Source organism: Lichenostomus cassidix, chromosome 3 (assembly GCF_008360975.1).
Source record: "Lichenostomus cassidix isolate B80296 chromosome 3, HeHo_3.0, whole genome shotgun sequence".
In the NCBI taxonomy this organism is placed as follows: domain Eukaryota; kingdom Metazoa; phylum Chordata; class Aves; order Passeriformes; family Meliphagidae; genus Lichenostomus; species Lichenostomus cassidix.
This window is the reverse complement of record NC_139483.1, coordinates 105,161,336-105,176,813: the sequence shown is the minus strand read 5'-3', so window position 1 is coordinate 105,176,813 and position 15,478 is coordinate 105,161,336. Positions and strand designations below refer to the sequence as shown.

The 15,478-nt window shown below is 41.3% G+C and overlaps 1 protein-coding gene and 1 long non-coding RNA gene across 5 annotated transcripts in view; one reads left to right on the top strand and one right to left on the bottom strand.

Annotated features, from left to right (window-relative positions):
* The window catches only part of KLHL29 (kelch like family member 29), a 389,016-nt gene that overhangs the window by 295,075 nt on the left and 78,463 nt on the right, over nucleotides 1-15,478 (bottom strand). The window lies entirely within an intron of this gene.
* LOC146440355 (uncharacterized) lies at nucleotides 684-4,268 on the top strand. The gene is made up of 3 exons (XR_014851413.1): nucleotides 684-865; nucleotides 2,279-2,421; nucleotides 3,968-4,268. It is a non-coding gene; the product is annotated as an uncharacterized LOC146440355 (long non-coding RNA).

Below are 15,478 nucleotides of genomic sequence, written 5' to 3'. Positions count from 1 at the left end.
ACATTTAGATGAAGTTCCACAAAAATCTCTCATTTTAAGACAAGTTATCACAATGGTCTAAAATTGTAATATATGAAGCATTCTGAGTTCAAAGGAATTTGGGTCATGAAACTCTGAGGAGCAAAATTTTTTTCACAGGGCCTACCCTTCATTGCTTTTGATTTAAAAGCAGAGAAGTGCTTTCAGCATGTTCCCAAAATGGTCCTTTCAGAAACGATCCTCCCCTTCCCTCCCCTGCTTTTGCAGAGGGTGAAGGTGTTGCCCTCATGGCTGTCCAGCACACACCACCACCAAGGTTAGCTCCTACCTAGTCCTACCCTGAATCCTGACCTTCCCAGCACAGATACAGCTTTAACAGACAAAATCCACAGATCAACCCCCTCTTTTGGTGAGTAACCTCATTCCTCGTCTTAGAGGGACAGTAACATGCAGGTTTTACCCACAACTAAAACCATCTCTCCTGGACAATGGTGGGCAGCTCCCACTGAGTCAACAACTCAAACTTTTAAGGATTCACTTCATTGTGTCTAAATGGCATGAACATGGATGACTCCTAGTGGAAGGTGTCCCTGGCATGGCAGGGGGGTTGGAACTAGAGGATCTTTAGGGCTCCTTTCAATCCAAACCATTTCATGATTCTATGACTGAGGCAGTTGGCAGAAATGTCACAGCCACCAGCCTTGGCCAGCACCACCAGGACAAAAATGAGAACAGAGCAGCAGTAAGGCTCACCTAACATCAAATTAAACCCTGCTTCCAGTGGCTCACACTCCGCTGTTCTTGGCTGTTGGGACTGCCAGGAGGATTGGGTTGTTGACTTTTCTGAAAGCGTGAAGTGTGACACTACTGGAGAAAATCAAAAGATGTAAATATTACATCCGTATTTTTCTATCCCCACAAAAGAAGTTAATATATTATAAACTGTAAATAAATAATAAAGACACTAAGCCAAGCACACCCAAAAATATACAGCTGAATATATCAGAACTGAGACTTTACAGATGCAACTTGGGATTTTATAATTTGGGCTTTTCTGTGCTTCATTCCTCATGTGGGAAATAAAAGAAAGGAATGAGCTCTAAAGTGGACTGCTAGAACATGGAAAAAAAAATGAACTGTACGATCCACTTGCACTTGGCTTGTTGATTGTTGTTTCTTTAATCAGAGTGGGAAAAAGAACCAATAACTGTTCTGAAATGAAAGATTCACTCTGGATAGTCATTGACACTTGTCAGACTGCACTTTATTGCTTTTCTTCATGACCACCAGCACAATAAGCACTCTATTTGACTTTCAGTGCAAACATTTTGAAACATCAACTACATGGAAACAGTCTGCACAGAGTATGTTCCTGATAGTCCCTAAATGTCCTCCAATGTTATTCAAAGAAAAATATTTATTCCAAGATATGTAAAAAAGGAGAAAATTTGATGTGATGCTTCTTCAGATTAAAACCAAGCAATTTCATTTTATGCTTTATATGCTCTCCAGTCCCACTAAGTATAATTATAGACTTCTGTCTACTTACAAATCTCTCTGTACAATGGAAAAAGCAATAAACACAGGTTCTGCCAGCAATCAGATAACACTTATCGTAAACAATAGCTTTTACGATCTATTTGAAATGGGTTCAGATACTACAACTTAAGATTCAGTTATTTTTGTTTTCTTGTTGGATTTGCAGCAGGTGGTAAGGACATGATAGAAGTGTTTAGCCACAAGATATTTCAAAAAGAGACTAGTATTGCATTGCATATGAAATATGACAGAGATTTATTTTACAAAATCACTTTTCCATCTCCCAGGGGCCTCTAACTAGTTTGCAGATGCTAATTCTGAAACTTTGTCCTTCTTGGCTCTCAGCTCTGCCAGCACCACATACAGCCTGGTGCCACACAAAGGGTAACCCACATTCAGAAGTGACTCCTCATCAGTTCTGTGCACTAGCTCCTTTCACAAGTGGGAAATTGTACAATGCCCCAAAGTAAATGTTAACTGCTGACAGGGGCTCAGCAAAGAGGGTACCAAATTTCCTGCGATTCAGAGACGTGTGATTTACTGTAGCTCTGCAGAACTGGGAAAGAGCCCTCAGAAGCTCAGATATCTGAATGTCCTGCTCTGAGCAAATAGTGCACCATGAAAATGCTGCACATCACGACTGTCAGAGTATAATATCACAGCAGTGATCCCAGCAGGAGATCAGTCAGCAAGACATTGGACAGAAAAATGCTTTACACGCTCTCCAAATGAAAAACTGCTTTCTATCCCATTTTCTCAGTCTCAGGGAGAGCAGATCCAATAGGTCCATTGACAACTTCCATGAAGATAAGGGACGTTAGCATCAACACCAGTGGTCAAGGATTCAACACCAATGAAGCCACAAAAAATTACTGCAATCTAATGTTATCTCTCTCCCTCCAGGTATGTATCACTTTGAGTTGCAAGATACTTAAGGTTTGTACTATGTTTATTTTCCTAAAGCAGATTAGCAAGAAAATGGAAGGCTAACAGAACATTAAGGTCGAGAATTTAAATGAAGTAGTTAGGAAAAACAAGGCTGTAATTCTCCTAACCACTCTACGTCAACCATCTTGCACATATTCAGAAATTAGTGTTGTTGTAGAGGCTGGGAAATTTATGTTGCCGTATACCTGTAATATGAGAGTTGCATTTATTGCAGGAACTTTTAATTTCCTAACTTGTACATTAAATTCCCAGTAAAGCTTCATGCTAACTGTCTTCTGCTGGTGGTGGTGGATTTTTTTTAACTCCTATTTCCCATGCTTTAAAAAAAAATGAGCAAGACAGTGTTTGAATACTGAAATAAATGCACATAACTTTGGCCAATTTTTACATACAATTTACAGACAATGTATCAATCCACCTCACATCTATAGCTTCCAAATCAATTACTGAAATAATCATAGTGTGCAGAATCCAACAGCACATGTAATTGGAGCCTTGCATATTAACATTTAGAGAAACCTTATGGATACTTGACTAGAACCTAAACAACTTCCAGAATTACTTCAGAGAGCTCAAAAAGACACAACACAGTTAAGGTTCAGCGTGGGAGAAGGGGAGTTGGAAATCCTAAAAGCTCCACCCAGAGGGAACTGTTCATGTTGTGTTAGCCTTCCTCCCCACCCTTCCCAAAGCCCTCCTCAGAATCATGACTAATACAGTTTCATTTGACAAGTTTTTTCTGTAACTGATATAATAAAGTCTGTGGGCCAAGAACACAGCAGCAGCTGCCCCAGCCAAGATGCCACCTACACTTGCTTGAGAAGCACTTGGTGCCTTTAGTGACCACTTGAGCTTTTTTGACTTGAGTTTTTCCCACCCAACTTGAGCAGAACCCTTTTTGCATGACGCATTCAGCAAGGAATTTCCACCCTGATTAAAATTCTTTTAACCTCCTGCAAACAGCCTGCAAAATTCAGTTAAAAATGCTCTTTTTTCCAACAACTCAGTGAGCAGGCTTTCCTCAGTAAGACATCAAATGCAAATACCTAGCACAAACCATTTCCACTAACCATTCCACTAACAAATGCAAATACCTAGCACAAACCATTTCCACCCTAATTCATAGGGGTAAAGGGAGAGAAAGCCCTACAGTTCCCCTCATCAACAGCTGCCTTCAGGTCAGCATCCCTGCCAGTACAGAATCCTCACTCCTACACACTCCTTTCTCAGGTTCACATTTGCTTCAGGGAGGAAGAGATGCATTAAAAGAAGGATCCAGGACAAACACAAGACCTCATAGCTGACATAACCCAGCAAATATCTTTAAAGCTTTGTCCTTCCAAAACTAGGACGAAGGTACAAAACTATTTAAAAGCTATTCTTCTTCTGCCCAAATTTGCAAGCTAGTCCAAACAGCAAGAGAACAATGACCCGCTCACCTCTCACAAGAACATATTTCAGAAATGGAGGTTAGCAAGTGACAGACATTTCTATGTTACAGCCTCGAGATGCAGAGCAGATCCCAAACACCATTTAACATTGCCACACTCGTTCATCGCTCAGCCCAGCTGCAACAGAGGCTCTACCTTTGAAATGACTGCTACGGCTCATCCTACTTTCCCGGACTAAGGTTTAAAAATCCCAAAATAGCTACAGCGAATGTGCTTGGTACAGACGTGGGGAAGGGCAATCTGGGTCGTCTTCTCCTCACAGAACGATGCTGAAGTCTGGCCAGACTCCAGGAATGCACATTTCCCTGCAGAAAGCTACAGCAACACTTAACAGTAGGAACCATAAAAGACTTCCACTTCTAATTATGCATGATTTTTATTTTTTTTTAAGAGGGTGGGCTACTCCTCTCCACCATTTATTTTTTTTTTAATCCTATTTAAAGATAGTCACCACATACTCAGATTTCCCCTTTCAGAATTTATTTAGCTTTAAGACAACTCAGGCCAAACAAATTTTATCTGTTCAATGTATTAGAGTCCGGTACACTTCAGAGCAGACAGATTAGTGCCACAGTACTATGTAAATCAAACCCATATGTTAAAGAAATCAGTAATGCAGTGAGTGCCAGTCCACAGTCATTCAGCTTTAAGTGTCACTCCCACGTTTACCATATGAATAGATGAAGATCCCCTCAAAGCAACAGAATCTTAATTCTCTCCCCAGATTCAAATGTATGCATTCAGGAAACACTTCAAACATCAATATCTTTTCCTCCTAAGGCACACTTCTTGTCTGTAATTAGTTTCCATTGGTCAAGTGGGTTTGCTTCTATATATCAGGCTATAGGAATGTTTTAAGTGACGCTTTATGATTCATCCTGCACTGTCTAATATGATTTTTTTTCCTGTTAACCCAGAGTAAGAAGGAATGGAGAGAAAAAGGAGAGAAGGGGGGAAAAAAGATTGCCTGCAATCATATTGTTACACTGTGCACAGTTTATGGCTGGCTCACATCCAGTTTGTGGTTGTGATAAGAAATGTGTAATCCTATTATACGGAGAGGAGTCAGAATGTACAAATAGGTCCTGGAAATAGGAACTTCTCCTGTAACATAATTCTTCTCACCATAATAGTTCTGCAAGTAGGTCTAGACGGGAGCTCTCCGCTCTTCTCCCCACTGCTAATGGAAAGCCAACTGTCAAAACAACTCACGGTGCAGGAGCTGGGATTTTTGCAGAAGACGAAAAGAAGTGGTTCTGTGCATTTATGTGCAACAGCAATGTTAATTAGAACAAGGGCTGCGAGCTGGTGCAGGCTGGCATGCCAGGAGTGGATCCCATCACATCACGAGATCCTGGCTTGCTCCAAGGCTGCCACATTCTGTGAAGTTGCCAAATCCTGCACACTCTGCAGTTTTTAAGAAACATTAACTGCTTATCAGTGACAAAAGATGCTTCTCGTGGCATTTTGCATCACTGCTCTCTTAAAAGGACACGCAGAAACCACTCCCCAGGCATAGGGCTATTGGGCTGCTGGAAGTATGTTCTTGCACTGGAAGTAGAAAACCAAATACCACCTATGCATGTCAGGATCCCCCTGGAGTAAATTCCTGAATAATTCCAGCCCGATGATCTATTTTTCTCATTTCCTTTGCATGACAATACTGCATTACCGTGGTTATGATTCAAAAAGGGGGTTATGCATTCCCCAATGTGCCCCATAGGCGTAAATGCTTTTGACATAAATGAGATAAATTAAAACACAGGACAGTGCTCTCCTGAAAGACTCTCTTCACAAGCACCCTTGCAGCAGGGAGGGGATGAGATCCATGCCAGAAACAGCTGTGCCTCCAAGGGAACCAGGTCAGTGACTTAACCTTACTCCAGTCTGACCAAAATATAAGTTCTTAGAAAGAAGGGCTTTTGAAGTGCAAAATTTTAAGAAAGGCTTTCTCCTAGGGAAACAACCCACTGACAAGTTTGTCATGCAGCAGTAAAGGACAGGTGATAGGACAAGCGGCCTCGAGTCACACTTGGAGAGGTTTAGATGGGATATTAGGAGAAAACTTTTCACTAAAAGGGTGGTCAGGCATTGGAACAGGCTGTCCAGGGAAGTGATGGAATCATCATGCCTGGAGGTGTTCAATAAACATCTAGATGTGGCACTTAGGGACATGATTTAGTGGTGAACCTGGCAGGGTCAGGGTAATGGTTGGACTCTTCAGAGGTCTTTTCCAACCTTAACAATTCTATGACATGGTCATATGGTTGCAAGGTAAATGCAAGCACCAGAAATCAGCTGAAGCAGCAGCAGGGTACACAAGATTATTATGAACCCCATCAGACTGTTGGTAGAGCATTATGAGCTTCGGAACAACCTGGTTTGGTGTATTTGAAGATACCAAGTTAGACTGGGTGCATTTACATGACACTGCAATTCCCTCTGTGACTGCAACATCAACATATTCACTAAGTACCTACAAAATGCCTTTAGCATTCTGTTTTCCAACTTGCTGCAGCAGCAGAGCCCACAGGTAGAAAAGGTAATTCTCTTTTGGGTAGAAAAGGGAATCTGAGATGAGAAAGAAAATACATGGTTCTATGAAAATCAAGATACTCTACAGTTACTGGCATAAAGGACATAAATGGTGTCCTAGGTCAAGGGAGCACATACATTTCCATAAAGGATGCAGGATGATATGTGTGTAAACCAGAACTTAAATATAGTAAATAAGCAAGGCACGTTGGGTTTTTTTAACCTTAAATAGTATTCTCCCAATAAGATCACCAAATTCTGGATTTTCTCGGCCACTCTATGAACCAAGCATCAGGCCATGCAGAGACTGAGGGCAGAACTGCTTGGACTGATTACAAGAGGCCTGCCAACCTCAATGGTCCTGTGAATCTCTGATAATTAAATAATATTTATTCCTTGGAAAAAAAAAAGGTTGAATGTCACAAATTATAAGTGTAAAATAACAGTGAAGGAATCAGATTTAAATGATTCTGTTGAGTTAAAGTGGGCAATAACGCATATGTTGCAACCCAATTAGCAAAGAAGCTCACACAGATGTCATTAAAGTGCCTTTTGCACCAAACTACCTTCACCTGCATCTGACAAATGGCAAATTACCTGATGTAGCTGGACTCTGTTGCACATTAATTAGAAAAAAACAGCAGAAGAAAGAGATGGAAGGGAACTGTACAAAAACTGCATAATTTTCCTATTAATGTGAAGCTGGTGTGTTAATATGAACCTAGCAGTTTGCAAAATCCTTCAATAAGAGGCAAGTGATGAGTAGTTCAAAGTAGCAAAAGACAACAAAAGAAATCAGAAATCAGGCCATTATTAAAAAAAAAAGAGACTTATTGAAAATGAAATATGGATTCTTTATTTCTTCTGTGTTTTTTAGGGGGTTGTTTCACTTTTTTTCCAGCTTCTTTTCACCACAGTAGTGCTGGCACTGCAGAAAGCAGCAGCAGACACCGAAGCATGTTCATGCAGACACAAATCCTCAGCCATCATTCAGCAAACAAAAGCAAGGACATAGCTGCCCTGTGTGGTAGGGCAGGGCACTTCATCAAAACAGCCCTCAAAACCAAAGAGTAAATGGCAATCATCTCCTGAGGGTCACTCAAGGCTTCCTGCAAGGAATACATGGCTATCTGTTAATCCAAGTGCCACTCTGGAGAAAGTTCAGGAGGACCAGGAGGGCGATGGCAGCTCTGGGAGCGATGGAGCAGCTGACTGGTGGTTAGATGCAGTGTGAGGGCAGCATGGTGACACTGCCCTGTTGATCCTCAGCACTGGGCACCTGCTGTGTGAGCTACACACAGCCCACAGCCTGGAGGAAAGCAATGACACTGCAGCCTCAGAAAGTCCTGACCACCACTCCCAAATGTTTCAGACTCGAGCTGTCCTCTCCATATCCATGCAGCACCATCTCCAGTGCACAACCCTGGTACTGCATTGCACCTGGCACTAAATAAAGGTGTGCTGTTTGCAGCTAAGCTGCATCCCCTAGCTCTCTTGTACATTCTCCATTCCATGAATGACTTCCTGGAGACCATTATGTAGCATCCAGAGCCACTGTCATGGTGGCAGAGAACAAGCTGTCACCTGGGAGGTAAGCACAGCTGTATTTTTGGATGGAAACCACAGTACTTTGCTTACGTGCTTTATTTAAAACATTTCTATCCTTGCTTTGGACATGTAAGGGTGATTAAGAGTCATCCTCTGACTTCTGTTTTCTGTGCTGAAATTACATTGCTGTTTTTTTGATATCTGGCTGAAGTGTAACTGACGTTGTTATCAAAACAGAGCTCTAGAGAAAATGGAATCCACCCTTTTGCAAAATCCTTCAGCAAGGATAAATCACATTGCCTCTGTGTACAATGCTTTACACCTCAAAATGCACACAGACAGAAACAAACCAGCAGCTGGGGCTCCAGTGTAATGCACTTGCAAACAAAGATCCCTGCACAACTTCTCCATCATTTCCTGACAAACAGGCAGGCAGATAACTGGAAAATTTTGTCTGAAAACTTCTTGATGACTTGGAAGGGGTTCCTGATACCTTCAGTGCTGCTTGGGCTGTGCAGGAACAAACACTCCTCTTGTACAAATGTACAAGATCTCAATACACCTTTTCCATGTATGCTGGAATGGAAAAGACCATTTACTTAACATTTTGTCCATACAGAACATTAGAAAAAATAAAGACGTTTGCATAATTACAAGTCACCCAACAAGTCATGTCACACCAGGAATGCCTAAGGAAAGGCAAAAAGGAATTGCATGCTTTAAATACAGTATGCATGACTTTTCCCTCTTCTTCCATTTGTTCCCTATTTTATTGTATATTCTGTAAGCATGTTTTTTGATCTCTGTTTCTCTGTACAGAAAGGAAAAACGAAGGGAAGACAAAAATGCATGAAATAAGTAAAGGGTGCCATAAGAAGTGTGAAGATAGTAGTAGTGGAGGGAAAAGGAAAAAATGGTACACTGATCTATGAAAAAAAGCAACAAAAACATATACGAGCTAAGAAAAATTATAGACTACGAAAAAGAAGTCAGTAATTAACAGCAGATTTCCCAGTGACCAGTTATGATATGAACAATTACACCAGTAACAACCAACTTCATTTCTTCATTTCACAACTAGAAATACAGGAAAAATCTTCAGATGGAAGCACTTTTTTACAATATTTCTTTCCTCTGAGAAACAGCAAAAGCAGACATAGCCTATTAAAAAGCCTACTCCTGTTCAAATTGCCAATTTGAAGACTTCAGCCCAAGAAAATTCAAGTATGAAGAAATGCCTCCCCACCTCTGCAAGCCCAGCCAAGTCCCCTCCTCATCAGTCTCCAAACCAAACAATACCGTGCTAGTCTACCCAAAAGAATGCAGCAGTTGCATTGAAGTCCCAATGCAGTTTTCATATGGTTCATTGTTTGAGCTAATTTAATTAAAAGAGGGTCCAGATGATGATTATACTGGCAAAAGGAAACTGTACAGACAATACAATGGCAGACTGCCACAATCACTGTATCTTAGCTCTGAACAAAAAACAGAACTAGAGGAAGAGGACAAAACAAGCCCACCTTGCTAACCTTTAGAGCTGACATCTTCCAGCCATTCCCATGGGCTGGAATGAGACTTAGCTTTTGCCCAGTCTGCTAATTTCTGGCACCACATTAGGTGCTGTGAACATAACCATGATCAGTTTAAGGAGGAAAATCTCCCATCACAGTGTGCTGCAATGACAGCTCAGTCACATACACCCTCCAGCCCAGGCAATGAAGGTGGCATTATTTAGGTCCAAACACTGGTGTGATTTTCAGGTGATTTGGGCTCCACTCCCAATACCATCATACAATTTGCTAGGGCAATGTAGTGCTTGACTCCATCTACAAGAGCAAGGTCATATCAAGTTTATAAGGTCTGTATAAATATTTAAATATAATAAAATGATAAAATTTTACGGAATATATAAAGAGCTCAGGCCTTAGAAGTTCAGCTGTCTACAGGGCTCTACTCAAATCAGAAGCAGCAAGCTTCCTATGGAAACCTTTCTGAAAACCATTCTTGGATTAGGAATATTTCTTAAAACTCTGTAGGGACATAAATCAGTGCTGCTGATCTGCATACTCTCATAGTTCAAAGTCTAGTAGTAAAAAATTGAATTTCACTGGCTGAGAATAACTATTTCCATGAGCAGACATTTCTAAATTAGGGATGCTTTGGGTTTTTTAATAATGACTGGAAGATATTTCTGCATGCAATTTCAATTCTCATCTACACACTCCCAACTGAAAGTTTTTCCTATTAATGCTGTACATGAATATAAAAAGAAAAGGAATAAACAAACAAATTCAGACTCTGCCCAGCAGATGTATGTTTTTAATAGAAAAGCAAAAATGGAAGAAAAAAAGGTCAAATGATTTGATCAATGCCAAAAAGCAAGCTAGTGGGAAAGCTGGGAGTAGTTGAGCTCATGATTTCATCTGTAGATTTCAGAGTTTGAGGCCAGCAGCTTACCTGACAGACCTCCTCTTGGCTCTTGGGTATCTAAATGCATACTCCAACCTTATAAATAAATAAACCTTCCTAAACCAGAATGAAGACACTTTGGTTTAATGCCTGGGAGGAAACTAGCTGCTACAGTAAGAGGAGGTTCAAACCTATTCCTTCTCCAACAGCCTTTGGGATACCACACAAACAATGGGAAAGCCAAAGAGATTTCAGTAAAGCAGCAGCTGATCACTCCTTTTCTCAGGTACATCCCAGAAACAGAGAAAAGAGTCCACTGTTCTCAGATTAGGTTTTCCAGGAGGTACATTGAGCAACTCTGACAGGACTGTTTTGGAGGACACACCCCATGGGCATTTGCTGCAGCTGCTACACCACCACTGAGCAATTCTGAGTGATGGCAAGAAAGCATCCTGCAGATACACCTTTTCCCCAACACACCTTTCGTACAGCAACAAGTTTGAGAGTTCCTCAGCTCACACAGTTCTTCAACACAACATAATAAAACCCATCCACACAGCCACGGATCTGCCCTCAGCCAGCAGTAATTAAAATTAATCATTCACAATTATTTTCATGGGCATGTTCAGAAAGAGACACCGCCAGCTCGCTGACTCCTCAAAGCTGACAGACCTTGAAATAGGCTGTGGCCAGGTACAGCATGTCCCTGGGTTTCAAGCAGTTAAACACATGCTTTGCATATTGATTCACCCTTCCACCCACAGGACCCGCAGTGATGACAGCCAGAGCCACCTCTGTCCCCAGCCCAACACCTGAGCTGGCACCCAGGAGAGGGATGGGTAGGAAAAGAGATTTTTCAGGTAACTATTGCTGTGTCTATCATTATTGCTGTCCTGCTGGAGCTCAGGGCCCTATGAGTGTTAGAATTTCTCATTCTTGAATCTCAGCGTCTTCTGAACTCAAGATTCTTTCCACATTCCACACATTTGTATTATGTTTTTAATCACTATCTTCTTGCCTTTCAGCTTCACTGGTCACTGTTTATGCTATTCTGAGGTAGAGAGGTTTCCAAGGTACAGAGTAGCCTGAAAGTTATTAGTTTCCAAGCCTCAAAAGTTGCTGAAAAAATTAAAGAGGTAAAAGAATGAATGAAATTCAATGTAAGGCATTAGGACTGTCACCTTCTGGAACACTATTTACTTATACAAGCAATTTTTATGGGACTGAACATTTACTATTCATGATAGCAGCCTTGATCAATTCTGCTCCTTTGAAACTTACCACAAAAACATAAAAGCATCTGTCTTATGTATATAAACCCAAGATGTGTAAGCAGTAAGACTAAGACTGTAACCAGAGCAAGGAGAAAGCAATCTCACACCTAACAGACTGCAGATCCCTCAGTATCAACCTGCATAGCACTCCTTCCTTCCCAGCAACTGGAATATTGATTTTTACAATACCTACCGGAAAAAAAAGGTTTTCACCAGATATAGTGAAGGAGGAGCAGGGTAATGGGATTGCCTGCTTCCCACCATGTGTGTTCTGTAGTTGGAGCTCAAAGCTGAATTAAAAAAAGAGATGGTGGAAGATCCAACTTCTTACATAAATCAACTTGGCATGGCTTTCAGTCAGAAGACTTGAAAGGAACAGATATTCTGCCTTTGCTAAAATAGAAAATTGTCTGATAAATATGCTTTCCTTTTTAACTCGAGTGATTTTTGTAAGTAGGTATGATGTGCAGGAAATAGGAGCACTGACTGGAGAGTGAGGAGTTATGCAGGCAGGGCTCAGGAAATCTCTCTCTTTAGGAATTTTTAAAAGGAGGTAAACAGAGTAAAACAACAGCAGCACTCATGCTCAAAAGTCTCTGTGGCCATCAGAAACACCACAGCAAGTCTGAAAACATCACCCTGACTTCTTTACATTTTATGCAGAGTACCAACTTAGCTTTTCCTATAGTTTATTTACCTCATGCTTCTCTTGTATTTTTCACCCCAATGTTTAATCATCCCAGTTTCCTAATTCACAGAAGATACTTATTAAGCCACTTTTCTACTTAAAGATGACATTAAGACCCTAAAATTGAGGGCTCCCCCCTCAACCTCTCCTTTCTGCACCAAGAGCTCTGCACTTGCACTTGTAACTTTAGACCTGATATGAATATTGCCAATTCCCAGATTGGCTCTCACTTCATCCCCTCCTTCCACAGCCATGAGTATTTGCAGCTCAGAAGAGCAGTAGGGATCAGTGTCTCCTGCCAGGCTGCCAGGGAAAGCCCAGCCAGTGTCCCAGCTTCCCCCCTCCCAGGGCATTTGGGAAAATGATTTTGCCTGATTTTGACTTGTGCACTTTTGCCCCACCTTGCAAATTTAATTATCTGGGAGAAGGAACTCAAAGGTGTGAAGCAGAGAAATAACTTAAAAGGGTGGGAACCTGATTTCATCATATATTACAAGCACTTATCCCTTTGGAAAGTTAAGACTAAATTAATCACAGCTGAAGTATTTCACAAGCTTGTACAAACTCAAAAGGGACGTTGACTGAACTCCAGTATGTGGGGAAAAACTGAGGAAGTAGAGAGGGAACTGTTAGAAGAAGCATGAAGAGTCCAAAAACAACCCTGGGAAACCAAAAACAGCAATATAGAATGGTTTGGGTTGAAAGGGACTTTAGAAGATCACCCAGTTCCAACTCCTTTCCCATGGGTGACACCTTCCACCAGAGCAGGTTGCTCCAAGCCCCATCCAGCCTGGCCCTGAACACTTCAGGGATGGGGCAACCACAGCTTCTCTGCAGGAAACAGCCAGAGCAGGGAGAACAGTTGGATAGGCACATGTGTGCATGGGGAAGATGCAGCTCCCTGAAATTTCCTGGCTGCTCAATATAAAAAGAAGACATCCCAGATGCACAGGCATCGACTTGCTCTGCCCTGAGCAGAGACATGGGGCAGCTCTGTGTGAGCAGAGATGAAAGCCCTGTATCCTGTTCCAGCAGCCAGACAATCTTGCTAGTAATGGATTAAAGTGGTTTAAGTAACTATACATTTAATAAGGTGAAAAGGGCAATGACACAGTTACATTTTGATTGTTTTAAACTACACATTGCTTTGCATTTTTGTTCCCATTTCAAATACAAAAGTTGCACTTTTTGCCAGAGCTGTCTGACATGGCATTAAGGATATAAGCAAGGCAAAGAACACAGAGAATTACCATCTTTTATTAGTCCATTGACAGAGAATACAGATGAGCTGTCAGACACCAGGACCTGCAGACATGAGATCTTCACAGAGCAAGGACCACTGCTCTTTAAATACATAAACACAAATGGACGTGTTTATATACACACAAATATAAAAACTTCCTACCTTGATTTAAAATCCAAAATGCTTTCTCAGTGCTGCCAATAACAAATAAAGCTCGAATTTCCTTTGGTTGGAGAAAGAAAATCACAGCCATGGAAGACCCCAGTAGTAGCAGTAGCTGCCATTAGCTATTACCTAGTGTGATTATGGAAAAATACTATTTTTTATTCTGCAGCCTCTCCTTGCCATTCTTTTCATCCACCTTGAAAATGATTCCAGGGTTTAAGTAAATAGGGTCATCTGGGGGTTGTGTGCTCCTGGCTGAACCTCCCTGGCCCCTCCCATGGGGGAAAAAAAATAAAAAACAAGCAGCAACAAAGAGAAGTTTTCACTTTTCTAATGTTCCCTTCCCCTTTCCTAATGCAAATTCAGAGCAGTTCCTGTAGAGACTGTAAACACCCACACAACTTTGCAGGTGGGGAAAAGGTAAAAAGACCTCACACCAGTAAATCCACAAGAGCAATTGCTTCACCCTTTCTTTGCAAAGTCACTGGATATAAAATCTGTTGCTGTCTCACAGACAAACACACACAGAGCCTTTGGCACAAGGGAGAGATGTTTCAGGGCTGTGTGAGGATTTGATGGCTGTCTTAGCTTTCCTTGCACACTGAGCAGTCTGCATAACCTAATAGCATTAGCTTACTAACAGATATATTAATAGGTGTGGGGGGAGGGAAAGGAAGAGGGGGAAAAAAGCCACTAAAACACATTCCACCTACACATCTCACTGCTAATCATAAACTCAGGTAGAAAGCAAATTGCTCCTCCAGGACCAGGAGAAGAAGGAAAAGAACAAAAAGACTGAAGGGGGAAAAGCACCTATTTTCATCTTTTTCTGGAAATACACTAATTGCTGTATTTATCAATCCATGACAAGGAATGAAAAAGTAAAAAAAAAACAAAACCAAAAACCCACCAAAACCAACCCTCCCCCTCCCCCAAAAAACCCCAACAACTGAAGAACTGCCACAACATCTTACAGCTAGTATTTTCAGAGTGATAAATATAATGTTGGCCTCAGACTACTAGAAGGATTAGATTTAGCTGTAAAACAAGTAGTGCAGTTAACAGTTGCTGTTGGGTCTGGTGTTAGGATTAGAAAGCACTGCTAATCACAAGAAATGTAAAAAGATTAAGAGGTGATGGTTGCCAGTAAGGTTTTAAAAGCATGTAAGTGCTGGAATTCATTTTGGGATTAAAATTCCTCAAGTGAAAAAAAAATAAAAAAAGAAGGATAGATCCTAAACAGCAGCCAGTTCCACCTGCACTGTCCACAACCCTTTCCCAAGCATTAGGAGAGTTAAAAAGTGTGGAAGAGTGAAATATATGCCTTGGCTTACACTGAATGGTCTCAGGGCAGCTTTAGTGAGGAGAAGCAAGTGTTTCTATTCTGGCACCTATGAATGAACTATGGCAATCTACAACCTATTTGGGTTAGGAGATTTTGCTCACCAAAAAGCTGCCTGGACACAGTGGGGTTACAGCTTTTAAAGGCACTGTAACAGAAATGGGGATGGCATCTTGTATCTGCATCCTTCCAGCAGGAAGGATAAGATGACATGTTGATCTCCTAGTTTGTTTCCAGCTTGTGTAGATTCACCTCTATGATCTGTTTATGCTCTTAGTTACCCAGGATAAACAAAGCTCCCCACACAAAATAATCTGGAGTGTGCAAAAGAAAACTCCCCAGGGGGAAAAAAAATAA